The sequence below is a fragment of the Schistocerca cancellata genome, chromosome 2 (assembly GCF_023864275.1).
Source record: "Schistocerca cancellata isolate TAMUIC-IGC-003103 chromosome 2, iqSchCanc2.1, whole genome shotgun sequence".
Lineage (NCBI taxonomy): Eukaryota > Metazoa > Arthropoda > Insecta > Orthoptera > Acrididae > Schistocerca > Schistocerca cancellata.
In genome coordinates this window covers 646,924,903-646,952,207 of record NC_064627.1, presented here as the reverse complement: position 1 = coordinate 646,952,207, position 27,305 = coordinate 646,924,903, and the positions used below count along the sequence as shown (strand labels likewise).

At 41.6% G+C, this 27,305-nt stretch overlaps 1 protein-coding gene and 1 pseudogene across 1 annotated transcript in view; one reads left to right on the top strand and one right to left on the bottom strand.

Annotated features, from left to right (window-relative positions):
• LOC126162316 (uncharacterized) overlaps positions 1 to 27,305 on the bottom strand; it is a 716,875-nt gene that overhangs the window by 45,146 nt on the left and 644,424 nt on the right. The gene's annotated exons all lie outside the window — the stretch shown is intronic.
• LOC126163720 (5S ribosomal RNA) lies at positions 7,106 to 7,223 on the top strand (annotated as a pseudogene).

The window sequence follows — 27,305 nt, the reverse complement described above, 5'->3', positions numbered from 1 at the left end:
TAAGCATAAGATAAGCCATTGCAAATGTGAAATGCTGGTGCAGTAATAATCGGTGTAACCGCCAGAATGTTGCTAACGTGTATTCATTGTGTTGTACAGATGCTGGATGTCAGTATGCGGGATGCCTGTTGCACTTGGTCAGTCAGTACGGGGAAAGTTAATGCTGTTTGTGGATGACGCTAGAGTTGTCTTCCGATGATATTGCGTATGTGTTCGATTGGAGACAGATCTGGTGGTCAAGCAGGCCAAGGCAACATATCGCTACTCTGTAGAGCAGCGGTATGTGGGCGAGAGTCATCCTGTTGGAAAACACCCCTCAGAATACTTTTTATAAATGGCAGCACAATACGTTGAGTCACCAATTTGAAGTACAAATTTGTCCGCCCCGATAGCTGAGTGGTCAGAGTGACGGATTGCCATCCTCAGGGCCCAGGTTAGATTCCCGGCTGGGTCAGCGATTTTCTCCGCTCAGGGACTGGGTGTTGTGCTCTCTTCCTCATCATTTCATCCCCATCCGGCGCGCAGGTCGCCCAATGTGGCGCCGAATGTAATAAGAGCTGCACCAAGGCGGCCGGAACTGCCCCGCAAGGGGCCTCCCGGCCAATGACGACAAACGCTCATTTCACGTCAGTACAAATTTGCAGTCAGGGTGCGTGAGACAACCACGAGGGAGCTACTGCTGTCGTGTTAAATCTCATCCCAGACCATAGGTCCGGTGTCTAACACGCAAGCAGGTTGGCTGCAGGTCCTCAACTGGCCTCTGTCTAACCAGCAACCAGTCATCACTGGTTCCGAGTCAGAAAAACAAAAGACCTCCACCCTGCCCTCTAATGAGGTCTCGCTTGACACTAATGAAGTCGCTAATGGCGGTGGTTTGGGGTCAGGCAAATGCGTGCTACAGGGCGTCTGGTTCGGAGGTGTCCTTGAATTAACCTACTTGTAACAGAAAGTTGTGTCACTGTCGACGCAGGCGTAGAGACGTCGACGGTTAGCCCTGTGATAGACCTCAACCGCGGCCTGCGTAGGTCCTCCAGCTTGTGAGGCTGATTTGTGATACTCCCCGAGAGTTTCAGCTGGTTCCAGTCATGTGCAGTCGGATTCATGACTGCAGGTACCTAAGGCTACTCTGTTTACTTGATTTCTGCCTCTTGGAGGTTGGATTTCACGAGGTGCACCGTGAGCTCGTTCATTATTGTGTTGAAATATGAACCAATGACCGGAATGTTGACCATAGGATCCTTTAGGGCGATACTGTATAGCTCACAAATTACCGTCAGTAGGGACGAAAGGCATCTAACATCTTCACCTGATATTGGTCCAAAACAGGTTGACGCACTTTCCTCCTGAACCGGTCAGTCTGGATGTCTACACATTCATAGGTACCTGGATGACACACATTTCAGCACCGCAACTGGCGGACGAGGGGGTCAGAATTAGCAACAGAGACGTCCAGTTGAGCAGCGAGGTCTCTGGTTGTGATTCGTCGATCACCTCGAATGGGAGTGTCCGCACGTTTCAACACTGCAGGAGTCACAGCTGTGTGCGACCAGCCGGCGCGCAGGAGATCAGACTGGTTTGCGCGACCTTGTTGACATGATAACGGACGTCTCACCCAACGACTCTCCGTGCTTTTATCAGTTCCACGTCCCTGTAGACATTCTGAAGCGTCTATGAATATCTGCGATGCTCTGGTTTTCCGCTAAAAGAAACTCAATGACAGCTCTCTGCTTGGAACGCACTTCCGTTGTAGACGCCATTTTGAAGGCTACATGTTGTGCCGCCAATTGTGGGAACTTCCTGAAACTAAAGGGGCTGAAGCGGAAATATTCCGCGGTGTCCCACAACAAATTTCGCTTTTTTTCAACTGGAATTGGCTGAGAAAAAAATGTGTTGCATTACTTACTGAACGCCCCTCGTATTTTCGAGAGACATAAATAACACGCCGTTGGTTGCCTCCAAATCTTGGGAGCAACAAAGGACATATGATTTGATCCTCTTTACCAGGCGTGAATTGCACGACGTAAGGAATTTGTGGAGGGCCTAGTTATCCTGGTCTTCAGCCTTACATCAGTAATAAAGTTTGTAGCACGTCTTTACAACAGGTTTATGTTTCCGTTTCAGCGATTCCATAGTTAACTCTTTATAGATATAACGAAAATAATTTGCACCATTTACACTTGTACGAAGCATTTCTTCACCCGAATTAGTGCAGTTCACAAACCTTCACGAAGAAGAACAGATATGTAGCGTTTTGAAGGATTTCAATTAGAGATGAATCGGGCATCCGACAACTAATTACTCTGATGTTAGTACCTGGACAGATATCAGGCGGTATGTCACTATCCAGAGCATACCGGATATTCAAGAATTTATGAAAATTGACTGATTTTTAGAATCACATGAAGGAATGCGCACTAGAGACCGACATAAGCTGTTTCCGCCATTTTCTACAGTTTTTGTTGTTGCTACACATGAGGTTGTGTTTTGTGCAGCACTTGCAAATATTCCGAGTTCTACGCATTTAAATAATGTGTAATATATTAAAGTTATCTAATATATTTTTTAATTACTTACAGAATGTTATGGAAAGTAAAATTAAAGTTCTATGAATTTTTGAAGCAGTTTATTTAATGAGTGGATGGTTAGGCAGTATGTCATCTGTCATGCACCTTTTTGTGCCTTGAAACAGAATGACAACATGTGATACTTGCAAATTAACTGAGTTTTGTTAATGTCTTAACAATTTTACATGTCATGAAAATGGAAATTTATGTTAGTTTCCAATAGCATGAGTTTCAGATCGTATTTAACTTGTAACTGGTTTTTGATCATTCTTCTGCTTAATTTGATTTCGCTTACTGATTATTGCTGTATGGTAGAACAATACTGTAACTGAAGACGTCTACATGCAGCATCGACAAGATTTTCTCGATGGCAGCTCTTTTAAATCTCAATAGAATGTTCGTTTGGCTCAGTGGTAAAGTGCCAGACTGCAAATCCAAAGGGCTCGGCTTCGGCCTCTGGTGTAACCTAGGAATTGTGTATGTCACTTATCACTTCTTTCACCTCTGGCAATGTTGATTAGTTTGAAAGCCGGCCGGAGTGGCCGAGCGGTTCTACGCGCTACAGTGTGGAACCGCGTGACCGCTACGGTCGCAGATTCGAATCCTGCCTCGGGCATGGATGTGTGTGATGTCCTTATGTTAGTTAGGTTTAAGTAGTTCTAAGTTCTAGGAGACTGATGACCTCAGAAGTTGAGTCCCATAGTGCTCAGAGCCATTTGAACCATTACTTTGAAAAATGTCGAGTTACACCGTAATTTGAAATCCACGTTAAATTGTGATTCCCTCTGTGGCTGGCTGGGTGATTCAGTTCAGAGATAGAAGGAAGACAAATACATACCGCCAGCAATTAATAGTCAAGTCCACCTGTAATCGTGGATGACCTTAGATTTTTGGGGCTTTAGAACCACATATAAGCTGACGGTTACACTGTTTGGATGATAGAGCGCGGCTGTGTTCAATCTGATCTTCGCACTGATGATAGCATTACCTCAGGTACGTGACCATGTTGTACAGTGGGGCGTATTTTCACACTTGGAAAAACCTTAAATTTACGGTGTACCTTTTCTAATATCAGAAAAAGACTGCAGCTCATAAAAAGTGAACGACATCATTTAAAAATGGAATAAGAAAATACAAAACTTCTCTTACAGGGCTGGCTAGAAGCTAAAGTATGAGAAGCCTTCCTAGGTAAAACACTCTCCCCCACTCTAAACACTAATGAACCCGCAATATCTTCAAACTAAAACACCGCGTATTATTCAATTTAACGTTAATATCACCCACGAATTAGGCCTTGGTCCTGTTCTGAATGCCTAATTGCTGCCAGCAAGGCAGTACGATGAATGGTCTGGGATCATGGGCCATGTGATCATCATGTCGCCAATACCTCTAGTCTTTATTACCAGTAGATGAATCCTGATGATGCCACTGCTTCTTTATTCGAACAGCTCCTCATATGGCCTCATCAGGCAATATGTACCCTGTTCCACACATCCCTACCTTAGAAAAATCGTAGGAGGTCTTGCAAATCGAACATGGATCTGTCCGTACCAAAGGCAGGGACGCTAACCATTCTTTTGGTTTATTTATTCATTTATTTATTTACTTTCTTCTCTGTGATAAAGATGAAGTTCTCCAAAACATGAAAATTAAATAGTAAATTCCTTCCTTTCTAAACAAAAGACTTGAAATCATGATGTCAAAAGCAAAATGAAACAGTCCTATCACTTATAGGAGAAGACAATCTCTTGGCTTCATTACCAGTCTCTCTCTCTCTCTGTCTGTCTGTCTGTCTCTCTCTCCCCTCTCAACGAGTAGAACTGAAAATGTGGATGATCCATTTTACAAACGGAAATTTTCTCTTTTCATAATTAAAAAATTACGTTCTTAATCCCCATTTCAGATTCATTTTCCCTTCTCGCATTAAAACAGTCTTCTGATAATTCTAATAAGAACCGAATAAAACTTATCACATGGGATCTTCGTTGTGGGATTTATTACTTAGTTGATCGAAGGCTGACATGACACATCATGGTGTGGGGTTCTGTTAAGTCCGTCACGGCTACCATAGCGACCCTGGGGCACACGAAACTCTCACCACATTTCACTCTTTCACTGCTTTGGATTGCGACTACGTTTTCTGAAGGCTATGATAGTTAAAATTGTTATCCAACGCCTTGTATCTGAAACAGTATTCTTAACATGTTTCAAAAGTTTTTTGGTGGTCCCTCCTCCTACATAATGTTTTGTTTTTCATATAGTTCATACTCAGTCCATTACCATTTCCATTTTCATTAATGACGTAATTTATGCAGTTTCCAAACAGCCACACAACAGCGTTTGTTTTTTTGAGCAGGAAAGAAAAAACCGTCGGGGAAGAGTAATTTATCTACGTTTATTTCTCCAGATAATACGTTGTTGAATTTCCTTCCATATTTCTGCATGTCCTCTACATAGGCGTTGCGTCTATTGCACACGTTCGTGTCACTAAGTTTGGAGTACAATTTTTGCTTGTGCTGACTACGTTGTCAACAATTCGGTATCATGTTGCCTGGGTACCTGAAGCAGTACCTTATTTGTAATATGGTTCCAAGTTATTTTCCAGTCTTCATTCGGCTATCTGAACATTTTCCCGTTATTTTTAATCTCTTCATTATCTTCCTGCATATCCTAAACACTTTGATCCTTACGATACATTCCATGTGGTTTATCACGAGGAAGAAGTGCCCAATATTTCAACTAATAGTCAAGTCCACCTGTAATCGTGGATGACCTTAGATTTTTGGGGCTTTAGAACCACATATAATCTGACGGTTACACTGTTTGGATGATTTTCAATAATTTGAAGCGTTCTCTTTATGTATTAAGGCCGTAATCTTCTGCCGTACGTCAGTTAAACCTAACCTATCTTCTTCAGTAGGTTATGTGACTATACCGACCGCTATTATTAAAATATTCCCTGTCCAAATAAATTTGCAAATTATATTCATAATTTTTATAGCTATGATCTTCAGGCCTGGGTTAATTTGACCTATAATAGCTATGAATAAAGTGATCCAATTAATTATTTTATTTTTTTGCATAATGTTCACATCTCTGGCCTGAAAGAGTATTGTTGCACCTCTGACTTTATCCATCACTTTTCTCCAGTTGTTGCTCATTGTTTGAAGTGGACATTGGTAAGAGGTGACACCCACAGCGATGTGATGATCCGCGGAATTGGCCCATCCCAAACGAATATCGTGAAGGCCTTTGAGATATAAAAATGAGGTTTTCATCTCGTTGACCCTAGCAACTGTTGCGTTATAGTACATCTTAAGTTCTCAGGTTAATATTTCTAAATCTTCGAATAATAACTCAACGTCATCAGCGTACGATTGGTGGCCTTTTCAATGCCTGATAATTTGACCCCTTGAGGTCCAGTCATCTTAGAAAAGATTCCAGTGAACTAACGTACAGGATAACTGACAAAGGACATCCCTCTAGGACGCTATTCTTTTATCTCAGTGGGTTGAGTGAAAAGCCATTTACTGAGTGCTGATTAAAACTTGTACAAAATCTTCACCAAAACCCACATGTGTAAATGTTGTTAATAAATATACGTGATTAACCCCGTCGTAATCCTTTGAGAGATCTATAAAAGCAAGGCCCTATTTTGCGGATGCTTTTGAAAAGCAGGGAGTGAAATTCCTGTATTACCTGGCAGCTTTAAAAGTATTCCTCCGAGACAGACAAGTCTGGTGGTCTCCTATTATCTTTTCCATTAATGGCTTCATTCTTTCTTCCAGCATACGCGCAGTTATTTTGTAAAAAGAGTTCATCAAACAAGGTATTGAAACAGTTAAACTTTCTTTGAACTCGTGTGGAAGTCGCTAAATTCAGAACTTCATTTAGCACATCCGTAAACGGATTACTTATTATAGGCCAGAATTCTCGATAAAATTCAAAAGGCAAGCCATCAGGCCTTGGTGACTAATGGGTAGACGAAGACTTAATTATGCTTAACACGTCCTCGCTCGTTATTTCAGATGTGAGAAACCCATTGTTCTCTTCAGTTATGGCGTTGTCTATACCTGTATTTTGCTGCAAATCTCTTGCAGCAGCTGGATTATGCTGGTATCATTATACAATGTACTGTAAAATCTATTAACATCACGTAGAATGTCTTCTTGTTCTGACAGAACATTGTTGCCTTCCACTCAGAGATAATCCATGAAACTTCTGTTTCTTTTATGTTAAATTGAGTGATACAATGAAGTGTTTTCTTCCACAGTGTTTTGATTATTGATTTAAGTTCTAATACCTCAAGGTTCTTTCTTTTTAATACTTATAAATTTAGCCTTGTTTTTTCTGTTGTGTAAAACCTCTTCAGACATTTCCTGGAGTTCCTATAAAATGGCATAGCTGAATTAAAGGGTATTACGAAACAAACTCGCTCTCTCTCTCCTGTAAACTACCAGGGTTAACCTTAATTTCGTTGTAGCATATAAGATCCACTACTCGATGCTGGACCTGTATATATGTATACCTTCTGTTTGTCTGGCAACGGCCTTGTCGCAGTGGATACACCGGATCCCGTCAGATCACCGAAGTTAAGCGTTGTCGGGTGTGGCCGGCACTTGGATGGGTGACCATCAGGGCCGCCATGTGCTGTTGCCATTTTTCGGGGTGCACTCAGCCTCGTGATGCCAACTGAGGAGCTACTTGGCCGAATAGTAGCGGCTCTGGTCAAAGAGAATCATCGTAACGACCGGGAGAACAGTGTGCTGACCACACGCCCTGCCAATCCGCATCCTCAACTGAGGATGACATGGCGGTCGGTTGGTCCCCATGGGCCACTTGTGGCCTGAAGACAGAGTGCGGAGTGCTTCTGTTTGTCTAACAAGGATATCTTCTAACACTATACTGATATTCACTTATCTTGACTCTTGAGTCTAATGCTACGTTTTACTGCGAAATGGTTCAAGAAGGCGATGGGATCACTTCAGTTCCACTAATTTTATTAGTTTGGTGCATAAGTTCGTAGCATTTTTGTTCCGCATGTTGGTATTCTGGCTGCTATGGGTTTGTCTGTCGATTGTCATTTTTAATTTGTGGTTCACTGTTGCTATTTGAGTTTACATGTTGTCATTTTTGTCCACAGAGTCTTTCACGGCGGCATGTCAAAATAAAATATCAGTTTTCAAGCAGCTTCAATTCGAGTACAATTCTCGAGCTTTCGATGGTCATCCTCACCATCGTCGTCAGGAGTAAAACCGCTAACATCCAGGACTGTTTTCTTTTCTTTTTTTTCTTTATTGAATTTCAATTGCCCCCGAAGGGAGCGGGCTGGCAGCAGCTTAGTATGCCGCTCTTCAGCCTACAGACTTTGTGAGAAAGATGAAGAGAATAAATAATAAAAACAGGCGATAAAATCGGAGACTTAAAGAGTAACATGGCGAAAAGAAATCGTGGAACTTAAAACAAAGAACAGAGGGATGATGATGCTAATAAAATACATACGAAGCAGACAGGTAAAACAATAGACAGACAATTAAAAAACATGGTGACAGTCTGGATTCTGTTCGCAAAAGACATAAAATTCACACCTAGTGACAGCATGGTTTCTTTTCGCAAAACGAGAAAGACAAACAACACTGAATAGTCACTGGAACACTGCACTAAAAAGTTGGCAAATGTGACATACCACAGCCGAGAGCAGGTGGGGGGAAACTGGACAGATGATGGGAAAACAAAAAAGGGGGGAAAGGAGAGTAAAAGCGAAGGGGGAAACCGGGAAAGGAGCTGATGGAGGATGAGGACCCCTAAGAGGGGTGGGGGGCAGACGCGACAGGGAGTGGGGTAGGCAGAGGAGGGGAATACAAAAGGACTTGGGGGGGGGGGAGAAGGGAGGTAGGGAGAGGTTTAGTGGGGAGAAAACAGGACGGAAGGGCGGAAGAGGGAGCCCAGGGAAAGGACAGAGGAAAGGAGGGGGAGTGAGGATCAGAGTTGATAGGAGAGATAAATGGAAGGAGAGAGGGCATCGTCCGGGAGGGGGAGTTGATGGAAGCCACCTTGAGAAAGGAGATGAGGGTGTAGAGATGGAGAGTAGGGGGGACACAACGGTGAAGACGTGGCAGGGGGCGGGGATGGGAGAGGAGAGGAGCAACCAGGGGTGAGGGGGTTCAAGACGGCGGGAGGTGTAGAGGATGCGAATATGTTCGAGGAATAGGAGCAGATGGGGGAAAGGAATGAGATCATAGAGGATCCGCGTGGGGGACGGGAGGCGTATACGGAAGGCGAGGCGGAGTGCATGACGCTCAAGGATCTGGAGGGACTTATAGAATTTGGGAGGGGGGGGGGGGCAGACCAGGACTGGCTCGGTTTTCTGCTTATATAGCCACCACAGCGGCCTATGACGCCAATCACAGAGGGCCGAAACGACGCATGCGTGGGAGGTGATCCGGCAATTCGTAGCAGCTCCGGCCCGTTGCGGGACCGAGTGACGTCAGGTGGTGCGAGGGGCCGGCACAATGTTTGAAACAGGAGTTCCACCTCCCTACAAGCGTCAAGTACTCGTCGTTGTTTCCTTTTGACGTCCAAATTACGCTCCCCCCTCCCCACGCCTTCCTAAGTGTGTAAATTCTGGCGAACTTTGACAAATTCGGGTACTGCGTCACCTTAGCTGACCAGCAAATATAACGGTCGCGATCGATTCGAACTTTCGTCAAATAATATTCAGTCTCACTTAAAATCGTGTTTATTTCTTGACCTACACACTGACTATTGTTATTTTCATTTGTCACTTCGCTAAACAGTCCCAAAACGTGTCGTGAGCTTCACGGGTCAGAGTTGATTCGGTCTCGTGTCCCCTACTTCTGTTAGTAGGCATTGGAGATGACCTGCTACTGCTGGAAGATTCTTTGCAGAATTCCAATAGGATGTTCTCTCGAGCTCTTTCAATTTCAACAACATCTAAATGGTCTGTACTGGATCTCGGATGTAGAAAGCTTGCAGTCAAGTAATTCTGGTGTTCATTTAAGAAACTAAAACGGCTTCCTGCTTAAATTGTCGAGTCTCTCATGTGTGGTAAGGCAGCGGTTTTTCGTGCCGACTTATCCTTATGTAAATACTCGTACTTATTGTACTCCGCAATATGTGGTATTGCTTCGGATAAGCAGGAGTAACCAGAATTTATTTATTTTTTCGTGAAACTGCTTCAAAAGCGTACCATGCTGCTCCATCAAACGCCACTGATCAGACGTCAAATTAGTAAGCGTATTGTGATCAGTCACATACAGCGACGTAGCCAGCTTTTGTTCTAGCAGGTGCTCTATCATATAAAACGTAGAGTAACACGACGCGGTGATATCTTGCACCAACGGATGCTCCTGTGAATTTAGCTCTTTTTATTAATTTTTTATTGAGCTAAGATCTAATTACTAAAGTGTGTTACGAGACGTCTACCATTACGATCCTTCTTGCTACTTAAACGACACAGTTACAACCCTCTGAAACGAATGGACGAAACACGTAGCGGAATCATACTCAGCAACTCGAATACCTTTCACCGTGTTAGCACCATTTCATGAATGAGGAAATGTGTTTTGCTGTGGTCAATATCTGAGCGATATGCGATATCATTAAGTTCCCTTGCTATATTTTCGTCAGTGTAAGAAATTAACAAAAGCTTCATAGCAAAGACTCATGTTGCAACTGGAATTTAGGAGACAAACTGTGAGCTGTGACGATCAAGAAGTTGGTTTTGTGATGCAAACAGGTCCATATACTAGAAGCTACTAAAATCGTGAGATCATCTGAAATATTTCTTTTGATGTTTTCACAAATTCTGTTGTGGATGTGAGGAATAATTTTTTACGAAATGTATGTACGACTTGGTATTTTATAGGGAGGTAAGCCTTATACTAAGAGACTTGTAAATTCAGTCTTTTCTGCGACAGATAGTGGCCTGATGTCCTGTAATGGCTCAAATGGCTCTGAGCACTATGGGGCTCAACATCTTACGTCATAAGTCCCCTAGAACTTAGAACTACTTAAAACCTAACTAACCTAAGGACATCACACACACCCATGCCCGAGGCAGGATTCGAACCTGCGACCGTAGCAGTCCTGCGGGATGTCCTTTAATAATTTCTGCTATTAAATAATGATTTTTTGGCTTTAACGTCGTTTACATCCGAAAGCAATTTAAGTTCAAACAATTTTGACATAATCAATACTGTTTTTCAGTCGATAGCGAAGATGAACTTGCACCAAGAACATCTAAAGACGGTCTAGGTACGACAGTAGTTTTATCTTTATCAATTTAGCTCGTTGTTTCGTCATCAAATTTTCGGACAAACGTTTGAGTGGAACGAAAACAAGACTCCTTTGAAGTTATACAACGAGACTTTGTCCGAATTTTCACAGCCAAACGAAAAATGGAAAGTGGGCAAAAGAGGTGTAAAGCCTGGTTAAAAAATATTGTGCTTGAAAATAATCAGAGTAATTAAGAAAAACTCAATGATCTGAGAGAAAATTGAAATACTTCATGGACTGCTGCTGCTAGCTATGCCTATTAAGTGTCAAGAAGCTCATGTTTTCAAGCCCCAGTTATTTTGCGCAAAAAAGTTACATTGGTGTGATATTTAACTGCCAATAAAAATGTAATTTAAACTTTCGAAAAATACACCGTCAAAGGTTTTGGGTAATGATTTGTTCAAAAGTAAAAAATAAAGTAGGTATATAGTTCTGCTCGATGTCGAGTACCCAAATGAGGTACCGAATGAGAATTTAAATTTCAGTGAATAACTTAGAATTTTAGAATTGTAGAGAGTGCTAGATGGAATTTCTTTGGTGGATATGTAGACAGTGCAGTCTCGTTTGCTGTAGATGATTTCAAGCACCTTTCAAAGGTGTATCAAATGTTTCTCTAATCCATTTGATGTCTTACTTCTAGGCAAATCAATTCACAAAACATTTCACAGTTGTTTCTTAATTTTCTTTTTTATTTTCATAGTTGAAGTACATATTAGACAAAACAAATAATTCATTATGTTTAAGACAGCACAGATATTTTCGACTAGTCAGAAAGTTTTTTATAACTATGCGTCACAAAAACATCTGCGCATCTCAAAAAATTAATTTGAACCGGTTATTCTATAAACAAACTCTAAAACAAGAAAAACGACCCAGCACGAAGGACGTATGCAAGAACTGATATTCACAAGTTATTGACAGAAAATGCTTGTGTGACGCTGCAGCGCAATTACATTGCAGCTGGTAAGGATAGTAAACAGAGGACATGCCGATACCAGGGCATCAAGTCTTTGCGAATTTCATTCCTTGTACGCAGTTGGACAGTAAGGATGCCCAGCAGACAGGCGTGGGGACAAAATATTCAGATGTATTCGTTTGAAAGAGGACGTGTAGTTGAGATCAAAGAAGCCATATGGAGTAATCGGCGAAGTGCTCGACATTTGAATAGGAACGATGCCGCTATTTGACGATGTTGGCATTAAAGGGTGAGCCGTGCCTGAACACAGTGTCAAGAAGGAAGTGGTCGACATCGGGAGGACAGAATGCGAGGACTGAGCAATCGTCAGAGTCCCGGATTCACCATTATCATCAGCCCGACATCCAACTGGTTTTTCAGTGACGAGACGACAAAGACCATTACCAGCGGGCTCACAGAAAGTGTGCTGAGCTCACAGCGCCCATGGAGGCTACTAACATTGATCTCTGTACACCAACAAGCGCCGTCGGGAACGTTCGGCCTGGAATCTCATTGACTGGAGTAGAACTGTCTTCAGTGATGAATCCCACTTTTAACTGAGCCCCGATGACTAGCATTATCGTATCTGGAGACGTTATGGACGGTAGTGTGACATTAACCTGACTGTCGTACACCTTATGGCCGGACAATCAGGAGTCATGACCTAGGGTGCCATTTTATTTCATAGCAGGACCCCTGTGGTTTTCATCCGCGCCACCGTTACAGCACAGCGATACGTCGGTGATACTGTACGCCCCGTTTTGTTGCCCTCCGTGGCAAGGTATATTGAGCTTACATTTCAGTAAGAAAATACCCACCAGCTCACGGCGACAGTCTATACTGTTTGTCTTGGTGTTTGCCAAACCCTATCTGGGGCGGCATGGTCGCCGGATCTTCTCCCAGTTGAGAATGTTTGGAGCATTATGGGCAGGGCCTTCCAACCAGCTAAAGATATTAACGATCTAACGTGTCTCTTGGACAGAATTTGGCACGATATCAGAAGGTCATCGAACAACTCTAGGAACCAATGCAAGCCAAATACCTGCTTGAGTAGGGGCCAGAGGTGGACCAACGTATTAGCGAGTTGCTCAGTTTGTGAATAAATCATCCAGTTGTTTTGAAAGAGTAATTATTTGTTTGTCTGTGTATGTACATCACATCTACCAATTTCTGTCGCATGTTCCTGGTATGTCATTTTTTAGTTTTTTTTTGTATTGGTGTGTACTTTGTTCTGTCTTTGCTATTCATTTAATGAGCTCATGAAGGATGTTTAATTATAATTAACCTGGAGCTCCGTCAGTTACCTATACTTTATGTTTTTGTTTCAGGACACGCTATCGACATGTCAGCGAGCATGTTGGGGGTATCCTCTCCCAACCTGAAGAACCGCTCCGATGGCCAGTTTCAAGAAATCCATCCATTCTCACCTGGGCGAGTTTGGCAACCATATATTGATGACGTATCCTCCCCTGCGTACAGTTCTCCAGTGACTGAAGATGAAGAGACTCGCCACGGGTTTCTTTCCCACACGAGTGGCAGTAGTTCCACGTTCAGCCGTGAACTGCTTCCAACAGTCTCTACATTTAAGGATACAATTCAGCCAGAGAATACATTTACTGCAGTTAAGCAGGTGCATGTTAGTTCACTCGACAGGGCCTCTATATTCGATATAAATCAGATGATTGCTCTTTTCGAGGAGCTTGATATCAACAGCGACTGCCAGCTTCCAGCTGTGGAGAACAGTTCTTACTCTTTCGACCCGTATGCTGGACACGACCACTATTCAATTCACCCACTGGCGACACACCATCGATCTATGGAACATATGCTATTAGGCATCAAGGCTGACGAATCTGATTCACTGGAAAGCGAGCAGCCTACTGACTTGTCTATGCCGAAGAATTCTCTGCAAAACTTAGACCAGGTGAATATAGAAGATGACAATTCATGCGAAAATGCTGATGCGTCACAAGACACTTGTTACGGATGCAATGAGTCTCCCATTCGCCAACTGACCTACACACACTTGTCTGATGTGTCTAATGATTCAGAGGAAGGTTCGGATGTAAACCTGAAAAACATGGAGACTTTTACTTCCGATTTTGCAAAGAAACGATTTGAACCATTAGTACCACATCAGCTTGCCCTACCATGGATATTTACACATCCCATAATTGAGAGACCTAATATGTACACGCTTGATCTCGCTGTCCGTTGGGCACAGATGATTATGGGCCCCTCAGCAATTGCTTTCTATATTTTCTGGCTATTGCACTATCAGTTTCTTCTCATGACTGAGTTGCGCCAAAAAATTCCAAAACAACAGAATCAAAAAATCGTCGAACTAAAAGAAAACAGCTCTTATGAGCACAGTGATGCAACACGCAGTGCAGAAAATATGGCTCAGCCTACTGCTCAGGAGGTTGACATGATTCGTCTCAATCCGGACGACGATGATGAAAGTGGAGTGGGGAGTGGGCAGCTTCAAGTTCAACCAGCAGCAGTACGCTCAGTGGCTAACCAGCAGCTCCTGGCTCAAGTACCCACACTGGTGCAAACGGCAGAGCAGCGTACATTGCCTCTCCAAGGGCCTGTACCTCCCGTATTAGCGCTTACGCTGCCATTAATATCACATTTGGAGTTCAGAACATTACCTATGGATTTGCTCATGTCACTTGAGAAAGATATTATGGCGCTCCTTATTCTTTCCCAGCCATCATCATCTCGAAATTCCTGTGCCCAACAGGGTTACAATTTCCCGCTCCCTATGCTAAAAGAACACTCCCATTCTCCACGAGAAGATATGAGGCAGCATTTTACAGATGCATCATCAACTCAGCTCCTATTACCAGACTCAACTAACATATCGGCGCGCCAGAAACGGCCATATAGGGAAGCAGAGGCTATGTGCGAAGCAGCCCATTGCTCAGGTCCTAAACAGTTACGTCGCTCGCTGAGGCTTCAGTCTGTAGCTAAAGAATCTACCTGCACCAGTGAGAAGAGAAACACGCGGCCTCGGAATCGTCAGGATCGCCGCAGACCAAAGCCTACAGATGAGAAAGCACAGTGCATAACACCAACGAGGCCGCAGCAGTCGCCCAATCTTGAGGCTGAAACGAGAAATTGCGCGCCCGCCACAGGAAAGAGAAGGAGGGAGCCTTGGGACCATAAGGGTCTTCAGCGCTTTGTAGCTGAGAATGCTTTCAAACTGCCACGTCGTATTTGGACCGAACGGAAGGAGGGCGAGCCGAGGAGAAGCATGCGCCTTGCAAGGAAAATGCAATGCAGAACATATTTCCTAAGACCGAGATTACATACAAAGAAATGAAGACCAAAATAAGTAGCTGATTCTGAACTATCACACCGAGAGTATTTACACACACGGAGTACAGTACCATCTGTAGGCCTGTATTATCAACAAACACCTTGTTAGCATGGTTTTCACTGTCAGAACATAATCAGACAAGTCTTAACCTGTACATCAGTGTGTTCTGAAATTTAACATCGTCGTGGACTAATATATGTCAGCTCCATTCTTACTCAGTATTGTTAATGATAACTGTCATCTTCACTATTACTTGGAAGATAAGTATGAATATATGTTCATAGTTTCTTTAATAGTGGAACAATGTGCTGCAGAGATAAAGGAAAATATATAAGAACGGGTTTGAAATACATTTCATACAACTAAAGAAGGAGCAAAAACTAAATACAAAATATTATGAAAGATCAACGTGTACCAACATCATAATGTTTTTAGGAGCTCTACATGATGCAAAAATAGCCTATAAAGCAGCTGTAAGACCAGAGCTGTTGTATGACAGCGGAGACTGCGTATCGAGAAAGACTCATGAACAGGAGCTTTATACAATACAAACGCACATGTTACAATGGGCAGGAGTTGTAACACTCAAGAAAAAATGTGCAATAAATTCATGAGGCAGTTTAAAGTTGACCTAATAAACAAAAACAGAATCCAAATTCAAATGGTATGGTCATATAACATGAAGACCTGAATATTATGTCATGAAAAAATGCATACAAAGAAGAAAGGGAGAGTAAGACGTCAAACCAGTTGGTTGCTGAACATCAGAAATGATATGAAGCTAAGACTCAGTGAAGATGATGCCTACCAATGGAAAAGACGGCGAAGCATAATAAGGCATTCTGGCACTAAGTAAAGGGAAAAGATGAATAAAATGTAGAAGAAAACTGAGAGTGGTGAAGCAATTTAATTTTCAGCCTTCAACAATAGTTTGGCGACTTGTTTTCGTCTCAAATTTATACTGGAAAATATTGTTACAAATCGTTTTATTTAAATTTCGAAAGGAAACAGAAGGTAGATAAAAATGTAGCAAAAACTAATTAACAATTTAAAGCTGAAAAAAGATAAGTACACGTTTACATCATCCCTTTACACCGATACGCCAATGAGCACTGCTCACCATGACACTGGATGCCAACTGATGGCATTGTGGGCAAGTGACAATCCAAAGGGATAAGTGACTTTAAGAAAGAGCAGTTTATTATTACACAGAGCCTGTGAAAGTGTGACTTGAAAACGGCGAAGCTAGTCGAAGTTCACATACGAAGGTTGTTAGAAAGAGGTAGAAGAGCTAGGCAGAATCAGTGATTATTTCATTCCAGAGACAGACATTAAAGTTATTAAGCAGATAGTGTCTCATCAGAATACATAAGTACATCTCATCAGGATATATATATATATATATATATATATATATATATATATATATATATATATATATATATACAGCGTGGACGTGAACCGTATGTGCAGTTGACGGACTTTGAGCGAGGGCGTATAGTGGGCATGCGGGAGGCCGGGTGGACGTACCGCCGAATTGCTCAACACGTGGGGCGTGAGGTCTCCACAGTACATCGATGTTGTCGCCAGTGGTCGGCGGAAGGTGCACGTGCCCGTCGACCTGGGACCGGACCGCAGCGACTCACGGATGCACGCCAAGACCGTAGGATCCTACGCAGTGCCGTAGGGGACTGCACCGCCACTTCCCAGCAAATTAGGGACACTGTTGCTCCTAGGGTATCGGAGAGGACCATTCGCAACCGTCTCCATGAAGCTGGGCTACGGTCCCGCACACCGTTAGGCCGTCTTCCGCTCACGCCCCAACATCGTGCAGCCCGCCTCCAGTGGTGTCGCGACAGGCGTGAATGGAGGGACGAATGGAGACGTGTCGTCTTCAGCGATGAGAGTCGCTTCTGCCTTGGTGCCAATGATGGTCGTATGCGTGTTTGGCGCCGTGCAGGTGAGCGCCACAATCAGGACTGCATACGACCGAGGCACACAGGGCCAACACCCGGCATCATGGTGTGGGGAGCGATCTCCTACACTGGCCGTACACCACTGGTGACCGTCGAGGGGACACTGAATAGTGCACGGTACATCCAAACCGTCATCGAACCCATCGTTCTACCATTCCTAGACCGGCAAGGGAACTTGCTGTTCCAACAGGACAATGCACGTCCGCATGTATCCCGTGCCACCCAACGTGCTCTAGAAGGTGTAAGTCAACTACCCTGGCCAGCAAGATCTCCGGATGTGTCCCCCATTGAGCATGTTTGGGACTGGATGAAGCGTCGTCTCACGCGGTCTGCACGTCCAGCACGAACGCTGGTCCAACTGAGGCGCCAGGTGGAAATGGCATGGCAAGCCATTCCACAGGACTACATCCAGCATCTCTACGATCGTCTCCATGGGAGAATAGCAGCCTGCATTGCTGCGAAAGGTGGATATACACTGTACTAGTGCCGACATTGTGCATGCTCTGTTGCCTGTGTCTATGTGCCTGTGGTTCTGTCAGTGTGATCATGTGATGTATCTGACCCCAGGAATGTGTCAATAAAGTTTCCCCTTCCTGGGACAATGAATTCACGGAGTTCTTATTTCAATTTCCAGGAGTGTATATATATATTCTGATGAGACAGAAAATTATTTTTCAGGAAAACATACCTTCAGTTTAATTACAAGCTTTTCAGACTGTTTTTACCATATATATATATGGTAAAAATAATTGTATGTAATAATGATATGGTTGTTTATGGATTATGGATGCAGATTTAGGCTGCCACATATGTTATGTTTTCAGAATAAACTTCTATGAGCCATAGCTGCAAGTGCGATTCATTGAAATTCTAACAAAAGTACTGTAGGAGATGATTATTATAGAAGTGAACAATAGTACTACAATTTTAAGACACAAAATCAAAAACTATGAGTCTGGCAAATGTGGCACAATTATTAAATATATTACAATAGGAAAATATTTGAAGAAAAACTAAGTAAAATAATAATATGTCTTCAAGTAAAGATATCAAAGAAAAACTTATTAGTGCTGACAAAACTGTGAAACAGTTTGATAAGTTATGTTACCTACTTGATTGACAGATTTTTTCCAAACACAAAGCAGATACATTTTAAGTAATAAATTCACGTTTATAAATAAAACCAGTTATTTAATATTCAAGTTGCATCTAGGACCTTTACTTTAGTACCAGTATCAATAATTTTCATTGCACTATATAAGAGTGAAACATATACGACAAGATCGACGAGTGGTTATAAACAACAGAGCCACAATGTATAGAAGATATACAAGAAAAGGCAGCTACGTATTATATCTTTGTATGTGGGTGAAGTAGTTAATTACAAAATTAGTCTTTCTTGTATTGTCAGACGATGTATTTACATCAGACGATGTAAAAATAAACCTACATATTATATGGAAAATTTTTGATTCATAGTATTTAACATATAAAGACAAAATGAAGAAAAACATAGAATTAGAAGTTGGCTTTCAAAATAATAGATTGAATTAGAAAGAATTTTACAAAAAAGGAAGACAAATATAGAGTTCAAGATGTTTGGAAGTGGATGTGTAGTTCTAGCAGTAGTAGGTTTGGGATCATTTGAAGATGGATCATTGGAAACCAGAAGAGCAATCCATATGAATACACAGATGTTGTTAAATAAAAAAAACATGCCTAATAAATAAACTGGTAAGTTATAGAAGAATTAGCTATTGTAACAGACAGTTCACTTAAAATAGTTTAATATGAACTTGAAAGGGAAATAATATATGGCTTACACAAATGTGATGTGATGGCAAGATAAATATGAAATTGGTATGATAGTGTGAATCAGTAAACTGAAACGGAAATATGGAGAAAGAAAAGTTAATTTGGTAATACAGATAAAATTTGCCTTTATGTGCACTTCTTGAATCTTTTACCTACTCTTTTTGAAGTAAAGTAATGGAATAATATATGTAATTATTGTCATATACAATACTGAACTTTCATTATGTCCAACCAATACTATGTGCATAAAAAATCAACTAATAAAGTAGAGACTAAAACTGCAAAAATATTTGTTGTCTATAAAAATATTTATAACCCACCAGAAATCCAGAGTCTCCTGTAGATGCGTTATTAGTTTGCAGTGTGTGGAATGGAATGAAAGAAAATGTTAAAATAAGGTTGCGACCCAGAAACTGTGTATCTTTTATAACAAAATACTGCTCTTCTCAAATGCTAGTCTACATTTGATGCAGAAGATTTCTGAAGATTTTCTTTTGGATTATTAAGTATATGTATAGTTTTGACCTGGCTAGGCAAGAGTAATCAGGAGAATCTGATATGAAGTGGACAAAGAACAAAATGAAAAATAAAATTAGAAGTGGAAACATGTTAATTTAGAGGTTTCTTAGCAAAACACGTGAAGTACTATGATGGTGTGCTAATATGACAGATGCAACTTAGAGTTCATTGACGGAGAAGACAAATGAAATTACTGTGTTCTGAGTGAGGAGTGGACATTACAGTAAAAACAGTGTATATGAAGCCTAGGATATTGAGTTAGCATGATTTTTCGATCAAAATGGAGCTTCACAAATATGTACTCAGCACTCTGGTCGTCTTAAAAGAGCACTGAAAATGAAATTAGAAGCTGTAATCTATGTAACAAGTAAGGCTGAAGCAAATTCATTGTATTACATAAGCCATGGCAATTGCATTTCCAAAAAAATTGACATCACTTTTACAAGCACTCTGTCTACATTATAGAGAGAATCTCCCTCACTTTCTGCTGGATCATACATTCCGTACTTAAATGAAAAAGAAACAGGAAATTTTAAATCATGCATTCAGTATGTTAATAAATGAGGTGAGGAAACAGATTTGAAGGCCCAATCTCTAGGCAGAGTAGTATATTAACTAGAGATAATAAAACATGTAAACCTATAGTCTCTCTTCAAAATTAAAATACAAAAACTTTAGATGATCAAAAGAAACAAAGTGTTCACTGACAGAACCTCATAAATGCCATAAAAACAAAGTACCATATTTTGAAGTAGCTAATTACAATTCGAGTACTAAGCTGGAATATTAAGAGACTGACTGATTAATCAGAATGAAATGCAAATAAACCCCAAACTAAGTACCCTAGTAAAACATCGAGGACATCAGGTAAATGCTATTGCAGGTAAATATATAATGCGTGTGGTAGCAACAAATTTTAATACAATATTTATTCATTAAATAGACTGCACCTCAATGGACCTCAAATTATATCCAAAATTTCGCAGATATTTCAACGAAATTGGTATACTGCAACATTTAAATGGATCAGCGATAAAGGGATCACACATAAGTGTGACTTGGGTAGTGTATTTAGATGTACTGTTTGAGTGATAGTAAGTACAGTAAAGGTACTTTCTCGATTTTGCCAACAATAGAGTGACAGCTATGTAAGGAACTCTAGTTCTACAAGAAATGCGAGAGAACTTCTGTCAAGTTTGGAAGGTAGGAGATGAGGTATTTGAGGAAGTGAAACTGTGATAGGTGACAGTGGGTCGTCCCTGGATACCCAGCAGATCACTCGCTAGCGAAAGGTGAATGCTCTGGATTCTAATATCAGTTCAATGGATAGTTTCAGTGTGCCAGGAAGTTTCGGATGAGCTACCGAGCGAGGTGGCGCAGTGGTTAGCACACTGGACTCGCATTCGGGAGGACGACGGTTCAATCCCGTCTCCGGCCATCCTGATTTAGGTTTTCCGTGATTTCCCTAAATCGCTTCAGGCAAATGCCGGGATGGTTCCTTTGAAAGGGCACGGCCGATTTCCTTCCCCATCCTTCCCTCACCCGAGCTTGCGCTCCGTCTCTAATGACCTCGTTGTCGACGGGACGTTAAACACTAATCTCCTCCCTCCTCCTCCTCAGATGAGCGAACACTCTGCTGCAGAGTGAAAATCCATTCTGGGTACTTTCAGTATAGATTAGAAGCTTTTAGGTCTACATTTGATCACTAACTGGTAAACAGAGACACTTATCATTTCTCAATAGAAGGACGAAATATTTATTTTATGATATGTCTCTTGTTGACCGTTTAGATCCTGAAAATCTTGAAATGCTAACCAGAGGATTCTGGCAAGAGACATTATTTCTCATTGGCATAAACATAGACTGGTTTTGTTTCGTTTCTTGCATGATCCATTGATGACCTGTCTGTTAACTCACAATGTGCAGTTGTGTGCAATACACATCTGTCTATAACAGACCACACTGTCATCATGTCTACACTCACGTCATACGATGCATGTAATCGCAACATATGGGTATACCATACATGACACTTTTTCAACTGGAACCATTATTTCCATAACGTTTGACCAATTGGTTTTTATTGATCAGGGATCTGCCCTTTCAAAATGACGCCAGTCTTAAGATGCTTTCCTTCAACATGCCTTCTCTAGGGACAGGTTAGTTGTTTTGAAAAACTCATGAGTGAAAAGTCGCATAGTCTTTCACACGTGGACTTCATTTTCTCATAAACCCCTTCTTGTACAGTGTCTGTGCAAAGAGGAACAGAAAAGGTTTAGGAGTTCATATCCTTAAATTTCTCGTGAATCTATGGCAAGATATGATAAAATTTTCAAGTAGCGTTAAACTACGCACTTAGAAGCAAAAATGGAGACATGTTAAACAAAAAAACATATTACGGAAAATCAATAACCATTTACGATTACCTACGATTTTACAATACGTTTCAATGCAGAATAGCAAAAATCTTGATAAATTTTATAGAATACTCTCCCAGCAGTCATAAGCAACAGAAAATTATTCTCAGTATTTACAATTACTTTATAAAATGAAAGATGTACGTTCATTTTCTGAAGAACTCATGCTGTTTCACAGAATGTGATATTACTATAAGGATGGACATCATGCATCAGTGTTAAAGTGTGTAATTACGCGTAAATCTGTTGTTAAGCTGGCTACATTAAATAAAACATCATACAGAAGGTGAAGAATCACTGTTGATCACAAAACGTGCATTATAGAATTATTTCCATCCTCAGATCCAGGCGCAAAGGTAATACAAGGACAAGAACGTTACCAAATGTTTCTTTAACATGAGATGACAGACTCTTGAGACGTCTTTAATCACTGTCACCACTGTTGTCACCAATGATGCCACCATCATCGTTGGAGGGAGTGTCGAGCACGCCAAGCTCCATACTCATTGAGAAAAGTACAGACTATATGGGTATTGTGGTATTAACATATGTTACAGGTAGATGCCTGCATCTATATCTCAAGCATTACCGACAGCAATACCTCTGCTACTATTTTGATCACATGGTCATTAACTTCTACATCTACATCTACATCTACTTAAGGTTATGTTGCAAGCACTGGGTGATTAGGTGACTCATATACATTAATATATTGATGTGTAGCTTAGCAAACGACACCTGGTTATGTAAGCAATAGGATCATATTTCTACTTGTACATTTAAATATTTAAGATGTAAAGAATGGATAAATATTGAAACATGTGGGAAATGCCACCGATAACACACACTAAAAAAAGTATCACTGAACGATAATTTAATTAAACATCAAAATCATAAGATGCAGATAGATGCTTGTTGGCTGCTAGATGATAATACGACACTTGTGTAGAACACATGCCCTATCTAAAGCATCCATAGCCACATACACATCAAGGGAGCCACAGACTGAATGGGTGTCATGGTATAATCAAATGTTACAGATAGGTGCCTGCATCTATATCCTGAGCCTTGGAAACTGCAGATCATGGGATCATTAACTAGAAATTTGCATGGCGGATCTGGATACCTGTGCATAGCATCATGTGCCTTGCTTCTATGCCCACATTATGCCTATATTGCTGCACCATTGATTATAACCTGTTGTACCAGCATTCCAAGATGAGATGTTGCTTACTCTCTATCATTGACAGTACATAGGTTGGAACAAGTGCGCTGTTGGTTGCCAGACACCTGCACATTAGACAACATGTGACCTACACTGTATGTCACTTGATGCCTAATACCTGACACATGATGAATAACGCCTGATATCTGACAGCCCTGCAAGAAATCGACTGATGCACACACGATAGTGCGACTGAGCTACAAGTTTACACTTAGACTGAAAGTACAAGCAAATTTAAAAGGAATGACCAGAAGATCACGTTTTCAGAAGTACTACCATCTTCGATCTTCAGAGTGTAAAAGGAAGCTTTTCTTACACTTGAAAGTATTAAAATGTCTTCCTCCAATGTGCTAAGCATCCCTCAACAGTTAGGGAGGACCAAAGAACACTTTATCTTTTGATTATTACTTGATAACATGAACAATCTTGTTAGTAACAGTGGTTGTACAAATTACACATCCACCAATATACTTTTTTTTTGTAAATAGAACTTTGTATACAGTTACATCACATTCTTTTTTCCTCCACGTCACTTACAGGCTTCAGGTAAGTATTTAACATACATAATCTGTGCTCCTCTTGAAGAATGGCGGAATTAGTTATGGAGACATCGTCAATACAACAGTCAAAGGGCCAGCAGTCGACTGCTGCTTGAAACCTTGAGTTCCTTGAAAGCTTGTCTGTATACTGTAAAATCCCAATCGCCCAATACGTAAATTGACGTGCATACAGGGTCCGGAAAGTGAACTTGCTTCGTGGCATTCATGTCTCCGGCAGGCACACTACAGTTGTTGCTGCTAAGTGGAAGACACGCCTGTTTTCTAGCTGCACCAGCAGGTCCCACCTGCACAGTGGCATATCGTCGGTTCTCAGGTTCACCACCTTAGCTGATACCAAGAAGAGCCTTATAGACATGACCTGTCTCTCAGGTTGCACCAGCAGGTAGCAGCAGCCATAGTATTACTATGCTGAGTCTCAGTTGTGCAACAATGCAGCTGCTCGTGGTGCAACTATGTGCATTGTTCAAGGCAGTTGCAGATCGATGATAGTATGTAACCGTCTTGAATATTTATATAGGTGTAGGAGGTGTACCTGCACAGAGTGTAAATAGTCCAAACTCATTTCCAGAACCAACACCTCAATACAGTTCAGCTGAAATCATGCTGAGACCAGTGTGCCTTAAATGTACCGTGCAGGAGGCTAGATTAGCACCATTTTAGCAATGGCCTCTTGCTACTAAGCAGTGACTGGATGAGATATGTGGTGTGTGGTACTTTGAGATTGGTAATTCTGGTGGAACAGTACGTTGGTGACTTGAAGCACTGGCATGAAAAGCATGATTCATGAATATCACAAACTCTGTGGTTCACCAAATGAAAGTTCCTGATACGTGTAAAGGAACTAAAAATGCGATAATGACAACAAATGATGTGTTAAATATTAAACTTGAGGCAGGTATTCTGAACAGTGTCATCTGAGCAGAATGAGGTTGAGGGCACTCGTTTGTGTAAAATTTACTTCCAGAACGAGGTGGGTGCAATGTTGCCTCTATGTGGACAATAATTATCTGTGTTAGAGTGCACTCCCATTTCCTCACATGTTGCATCTTGGGAGCCTATAGCGTCTGCAGTTAGAGTATTAATTCAGTGTAAGAAAGACATATAAGCATACCTGAATTTTTTGCCCACGCAATATGTGAATCTCCACAGTTCACAAATTAATATGTATCTGTTGTAAAGTACAATAAATGTCTTTTCTATAAGCAAGTTTACATATGCAATTCATAGACAACCCACAAACTGTATAACGTGTTATACAGGGTGTTATAAAAAGGTACGGCCAAACTTTCGGGAAACATTCCTCACACACAAATAAAGAAAAGATGTTATGTGGACATGTGTCCAGAAACGCTTAATTTCCATGTTAGAGCTCATTTTAGTTCCGTCAGTATGTACTGTACTTCCTCGATTCGCCGCCAGTTGGCCCAATTGAAGGAAGGTAATGTTGACTTCGGTACTTGTGTTGACATGCGACTCATTGCTCTACAGTACTAGCATCAAGCCCAACAGTACGTAGCATCAACAGGTTAGTGTTCATCATGAACGTGGTTTTGCAGTCAGTGCAATGTTTACAAATGCGGAGTTGGCAGATGCCCATTTGATGTATGGATTAGCACGGGGCAATAGCCGTGGCGCGGTACGTTTGTGTCGAGACAGATTTCCAGAACGAATGTGTCCCGACAGGAAGACGTTCGAAGCAATTGATCGGCGTCTTAGGGAGCACGGAACATTCTAGCCTATGACTCGTGACTGGGGAAGACCTAGAACGACGAGGACAATTGCAATGGACGAGGCAATTCTTCGTGCAGTTGACGATAACCCTAATGTCAGCGTCAGAGAAGTTGCTGCTGTACAAGGTAACGTTGACCACGTCACTATATGGAGGAAAGTGCTACGGGAGAACCAGTTGTTTCTCTACCATGTACAGCGTGTGCAGGCACTATCAGCAGCTGATTGGCCTCCACGGGTACACTTCTGCGAATGGTTCATCGAACAATGTGTCAATCCTCATTTCAGTGCAAATGTTCTCTTTACGGATGAGGCTTTATTCCAACGTGATCAAATTGTAATTTTTCACAATCAACATGTGTGGGCTGACGAGAATCCGCACGCAATTGTGCAATCACGTCATCAACACAGATTTTCTGTGAACGTTTGGGCAGGCATTGTTGGTGATGCCTTGATTGGGCCCCATGTTCTTCCACCTACGCTCAATGGAGCACGTTATCATGATTTCTTACGGGATACTCTACCTGTGCTGCTAGAACGTCTGCCTTTACAAGTACGACACAGCATGTGGTTCATGCACGATGGAGATCCTGCAGATTTCAGTCGAAGTGTTCGTATGCTTCTCAACAACAGATTCGGTGACGGATGGATTGGTAGAGGCGGAGCAATTCCATGGCCTCCACGCTCTCCTGACCTCAACCTTCTTGACTTTCATTTATGGGGGCATTTGAAAGCTCTTGTCTACGCAACCAGGGTACCAAATGTAGAGACTCTTCGTGCTCGTATTGTGGACGGCTGTGATACAATACGCCATTCTCCAGGGCTGCATCAGCGCATCACGGATTCCATGCGACGGAGGGTGGCTGCATGTATCCTTGCTAACGGAGGACATTTTGAACATTTCCTGTAACAAAGTGTTTGAAGTACGTTCTGTTGCTGTGTGTGTCCATTCCATGATTAATGAGATTTGAAGAGAAGTAATAAAATGACCTCTAACGCGGAAAGTAAGCGTTTCCGGACACATGTCCACATAACTAATTTTCTTTCTTTGTGTGTGAGGAATGTTTCCTGAAAGTTTGGCCGTACCTTCCTGTAACACGCTGTATATGTATATACCCATGCAAAAGTACTATACAGACTGTCTTAATGACATACAGCAACAGTCAGACTAGCAAGTAGTATTTACATCGCCACCTGAATATGACGATATAGTTACATACGCTGATAGGCTTGCTAAAGTGCTTCATCTGCGAACTTCTTGACGTGTTATATGAAGAATGACATGGTTTGAGAACACTATGTGTGGGTTTCACTCACTGTATTCGAGCACCCAGTTGGGTGATGTCTACCACACTTGTATGCTTTAATTCTGTCAGTTCTGTAGCATTGGATTGGAAGCGCCTCTGCTGTTTGTTTACTGGCGTACAGGCAGGCCATTAACCACTATATTATATCTGCATACAGCTATAATAAACTACTCTGGCTCTGACAGGAGTGCTATATTAAAACAGGGGAAGCTTTGTTCTCCACAATATCATCGGCAGTACAGTCTGTCCGTCGCTGTTTGGTACTCTCTCACACAAATCGCGGTATTTACCGTTAAATTATCACGTTTCATTGTTATTCACTTCCATTTTTTTTTGCAGAATATGCTATCACGCTATTAATTTGTATACAGCACAGGTATTCTATCTCACATAATTACACTATAAACCTTAATAAATGGAACCACCCTACTTCAGTAGTTCTACAAAAATTTTCCAGGGTATAGCACAGGGTTTGGTTGGAGATGACATCTCACATATACAGCGACACCTATATTTATACCACACAATAAGGAATGACGTGGGACACCTCCAACTGTTAAGTAAAATCTGTGTAGTATGATCATATACGTCAAATCACAAGCCCAGCAGTGGGCAA